This window comes from Carassius gibelio, chromosome B21, assembly GCF_023724105.1.
Source record: "Carassius gibelio isolate Cgi1373 ecotype wild population from Czech Republic chromosome B21, carGib1.2-hapl.c, whole genome shotgun sequence".
Lineage (NCBI taxonomy): Eukaryota > Metazoa > Chordata > Actinopteri > Cypriniformes > Cyprinidae > Carassius > Carassius gibelio.
Genome location: NC_068416.1, coordinates 28,365,992 through 28,371,137, shown reverse-complemented (window position 1 = coordinate 28,371,137; position 5,146 = coordinate 28,365,992). Strand labels below are relative to the sequence as shown.

The 5,146-nt window shown below is 32.7% G+C and overlaps 1 long non-coding RNA gene across 1 annotated transcript; it reads right to left on the bottom strand.

Moving 5' to 3' along the window:
* Positions 1-2,849: 2,849 nt before the first annotated feature.
* Positions 2,850-4,483, bottom strand: LOC127986375 (uncharacterized). Its single transcript, XR_008160842.1, has 3 exons — positions 4,428-4,483; positions 4,166-4,243; positions 2,850-3,959 (listed from the first exon to the last, which is right to left on the bottom strand). It is a non-coding gene; the product is annotated as an uncharacterized LOC127986375 (long non-coding RNA).
* Between the last annotated feature and the right edge of the window lie 663 nt (positions 4,484-5,146).

The following is a 5,146-nucleotide window of genomic DNA, read 5'->3' as shown; positions in this document are numbered from 1 at the left end:
CCAGCCCCTCGACCACGTGGTACACCCAGACGTCGGCTACCATCTCGCGCCAGGAGTCGTTATCTTACTCTGTCAGCTGTAGTATGATATGGATTTTATTAATATAAATATGAATCTCAAAGAAACATGTCCAGATCTAAATTGAAGAAGGTTTTCATTTCTATTAATAAAATATATTTTTTACATTTTGATATTATTGTTGTGGTATTTACATTTTACCCTCATCGTCAGACTGATTAAAGAGATCATCATTCCTGTAATCCCCATTTCTAGATTTTGTTGTAGATGTTGATGTGATTCTTACTCTTGCTGTTGTTTATTCACTGAACAATAAACTACTTCATCACAACAAACAAACATTTGAAGGATAAACCTTTTTTTCTTCTTCTTTTATTTTATTTATTAAGTGTTAACCAGTTTTATTCCCTGGTGTTGTACAGATTTATTGCAGTACATTTATAATAAATACAATTGTATACTTTTGTTTTGTTCGTTTTCACTGTTTTCTCTGTCACAGGAGATGATGATCAGTCATGTCGCTCTCTGCTGGAGATCAGCAGTATTACAGCTCAGAACACCACCTCATCATCTACATCATATCAGAAATTAGAAGAGGTTGATCTCACAGTCCTTTAAATAAAAACTATAAGAATATTATTGTCATGAGATTTCCAGAGTTCACATTTATTTTAAACATTGCGGAACTGTATGACTTTTACCAATCAAATGAAATCAGTATCAATAAAATCTTGTCTGTTATCAGAAACCATTTACACTGAAATCACAATTGCATAAATAATCATCATAGAATAATGTTTTAAATCTAACATTTGAACATGAAAACTAAATGAAACTGTACTGTCTGAATCTAAACCCCCAGCAGGAGGCAGCAAGAGTAATACAAATACAGAAATAATTTCACCTTCACTTTCTCAGGAGCATTGCATTTATAATAAACTCTGGATGGACTTGAGAAGAATTCACAGTTTTATATAACAGAAATATAAATATTAATATAGTGAATTACTGGAGTAAATTTACATTCTGATAATCCTCAAAACATAACATTAATCTAACAATTTCTTAAATGCTCTCAGAATAATTACTAGCATGAATAGAGATAATTCATCCGTCTCACTAAACTATAAAGAGTAAATTATTAATGTTGTTCTCAGATAAATTAATGTTGCACATTGTAATACAAGTATAAACATGACTCATTATTTAGTTTTGTGGTCTGCATGTAAATATCTGTTAAGTGGAATATCTCGTTTTAAAGACCAAATGTAATTATTAGCTTTAAGAGTTTTTGCAAGAGTAAATGTATTATCTCAACAGTACATTTATTTAATGTTGCCTTCTAAAATTACATCAATTGCATAATATTTAATACATTACATCACATTTAAGGTTTCCATAGCTATCGTCGCTCTGTTGAGAATGTCTCTAGTCTTAATCAACTCCAATAATTCAACTTTAATAAGAAAGGTTTGGGGTTAATCAACTGAAAGTTCAGGGGTTAGCTGACGGTAAATTCACTGTGTTTTCTGGAATACACCCACACGGTTAAAAATCGCTGTAAAAAAAACAACCAAATTTCGACAGTAACATACTGTTTTTCATTAAAACAGTGCATTCTGGGTAATATTCATCATTTTTGAGAAGGTAGTCTGCTGCTATATATCGTAAATTAACAACGTTCAAAGTCGACAATCGACACAGCGGCTGTGTTTCAAATCACACCTTACACCCTCATTCACTATTCCCTACATGAGTTTACTAATATAGTCCACCTGATGGAGAGAATGAACACTAATGAGTGAATTCAGACACTGATGAACAGCTGCTGTTAACGAGTAGAATCACTGAAGAAAAAAGAAACAAGACACACCCAAAAACTACAACTGATTTCAGCCACAGCTTTAGATGAAATCAACTGAAGATTTAAACAATCAACAAACAGCTTTACCAACTTCACTCATTACTAACCAGACTGACTTTATTTCTGTCAGATCAGAGATCAGAGATCAGAGATCAAAAGATCTTATTGAGAATTACAGAGATGTAGATGATAATGTCACTGTTTCGTTTGACGTCACCATTGTGGAGATCAGTGTTTGCTTTAGTTGGGCTCCTGACCCTTGACTTTTGTACTTTACATTTTGTTTCATTGCTGTGTTTGTATCTTTATGGTACATCTGTTACAGCAATACTAATATTGATAGTCAAGTGATTATGGCTGCTTCTGTCAGGCATTATCTACTAGACTGACTTAAAGTTTTACTATCGTAATCAAATATTAATTTGGTCTTGAGATATGTGAGTTACACAATTTTTTTTTTTTTTCAATTTTATAAGATTGAACAGTAATGTGATAACCAGAACATATGGATTTAACGACAGTTTGAGTTTTAAATATTTTGGGCAACAGAGACGCGAACCGTTTAAAACGATTCAGTTCGGTTTGGTGAACTGGTTCAAAAAGTTCCGGTTACATCGAATGATTCGTTCGTGAACCAGATATCACAAACAGCTTTGTTTTGAACTCTCTCTCACAACAGACACGGAAGAAAAGACAATGCTTAATAAAGTCGTAGTTTTTGTTATTTTTGGAACAAAATGTATTTTCGATGCTTCAACAAATTCTAACTGACCCTCTGATGTCACATGGACTACTTTGATGATGTTTTTCTTACCTTTCTGGACATGGACAGTATACTGTACACACAGCTTCAATGGAGGCACTGAGAGCTCTCGGACTAAATCTAAAATATCTTAAACTGTGTTCCGAAGATAAACACAGGTCTTACTGGTTTGGAACGACATGAGGGTGAGTTATTAATGACATAATTTAAATTTTTGGGTGAACTATCCCTTTAAGAACCCCCTCCTCACAGTCAAGCACAGAGGGGGAAATAGAAACACTAGTTATTTTACATTCAATATGGAAGCTCCGAAGCTTGCACTAAAAAACCCAACACATTTCACATTAAAGAACTGTATCCAAGCTTGATTCGTTTTGCCAAAAGCATGTGATCTCTGACGTCTGAAGCTTTGTTCACCTGAAAAATACGGGACTGCTTCAGAGTCTGTTAAATGAAGTGAGCCTCAGTGCTGTTTCTTTTGCATTTGGCTATATCACATTATAATGCTTTAGCATTGTTCTATTTTAATATTGTTATTTATACGTTAAGCTCAAATGAACTTTGCCTATGAAATAATAGTGTAAGGTTTGAGGCAGGGTTAAAACAGGCAAATCACGTTTTTCATTTATGGATTTGTTTAATTTATTTGACTTATTTGTAGATGGATTTGTAGATCCATATGTGAAACCAGCGGCTGTAATTGAACACACAGTACTTTGGAAGGTGCCCCCTTCATTTTAATGACCACTAGATGGACACAACATAAACCATGTTGAAAAGCTTAGAGTAATGAATCTTTTCCTGATTTAACTGTGTTGAAAGCTTCGCTGGTTCAGAAAGATTCACTTCACCATTAAACATAGCAAAACTATCCAAAATGCTGAACAATGAAAAATAAAATTAAAAGAGAAACGGAAACGCAGAACAGAAGCAAACAATATATATATATATATATATATATATATATATATATATATATATATATATATATATATATATATATATATATACACACACACATGGGGCTATCAAGTTTCAGATAATGTCATGTGTAACTGCAACACTCACCAATTTCAAATGTAGTGGAGTAAAGAAGACAGATTCGAAAGTGAAGTGAAGTAGAGAATAAAAGTTGCTAATATCTTTGATAATCAGTAAAATCTACATCTGGATTGTGTTTTCCGTCGGCCCGGTCCAGAATGATCTGATGTGAGTCTGGATGTAGAGGATGCCACAGATCTCATTGTCTTGTGTATCTTCTCCTTACTAGAAGTTAATGGGTGAATTGATGGATTTCAATTATGCTTGCAGCCGCTATTGACAAAAAAAATAAATCAATAAATAATTCAGATTTGCAGCACTAGCTAATATAACTTGTGTGCTTAGATTTGGTCATGCATTTAAATATTTTTTTTATTTAGAAGATGACTGTTAATCAAACTCATTCACAAATTATTTATTTTGTGGTATTTTTCTTCTTCAGAAAATGCACTTAAATAAATTAAATGTTTTATACTAACGGAGGGTCAGAGTCCATTGGTCCACGACTGAAGTTAATGGGCTTCTCGGTGGAGCTCTGTCTGACAATCTTATTGATACTGAAAAAAAGAAAAACAGATTTGAGGCACTAGCTAATATAACTTGTGTGCATAGATTTGGTCATGCATTTAAATATTTATTCATTTAGCAGATGACTGTCATTCAAACTCATTCACAAATTATTTATTTTGTGGTATTTTTTCTTCAGAGATGCACTTAAATAAATTAAATGTTTATACTAACGGAGGGTCAGAGATCATTGGTCCATCACTGAAGTCAATTGATGTCTCGGTGGAGCTCTGTCTGACCATCTCATTGACACTGAAAAAAAAAAAGAAAAAAAAAAAAAATATTTGCAGCACTAGCTAATATAACTTGTGTGCTTAGATTTGGTCATGCATTTAAATATTTTTTTTTTATTTAGCAGATGATTGTTAATCAAACTCATTCACAAATTATTTATTTTGTGGTATTTTTTTTTTTTCTTCAGAGATGCACCTAAATAAATTAAATGTTTTATACTAACGAAGGGTCAGAGATCATTGGTCCATCACTGGAGTTAATGGGTCTCTCGGTGGATCTCTCTGTGGTCACCTCGCTGAGACTGAAAAAAAAAATCTGATTTGAAGCACTAGCTAATATAACTTGTGTGCATAGATTTGGTCATGCATTTAAATATTTATTCATTTAGCAGATGATTGTCATTCAAACTCATTCATAAATTATTTATTTTGTGGTATTTATTTTTTTTTATTTTTTTTTTTTTCAGAAAATGCACTTAAATAAATTAAATGTTTTATACTAACGGAGGGTCAGAGATCATTGGTCCATCACTGAAGTCAGTGGGTCTCTCGGTGGAGCTCTGTTTGACCATCTCATTGATACTGAAAAAAAGAAAATCAGATTTGAAGCACTAGCTAATATAACTTGTGTGCATAGATTTGGTCATGCATTTAAATATT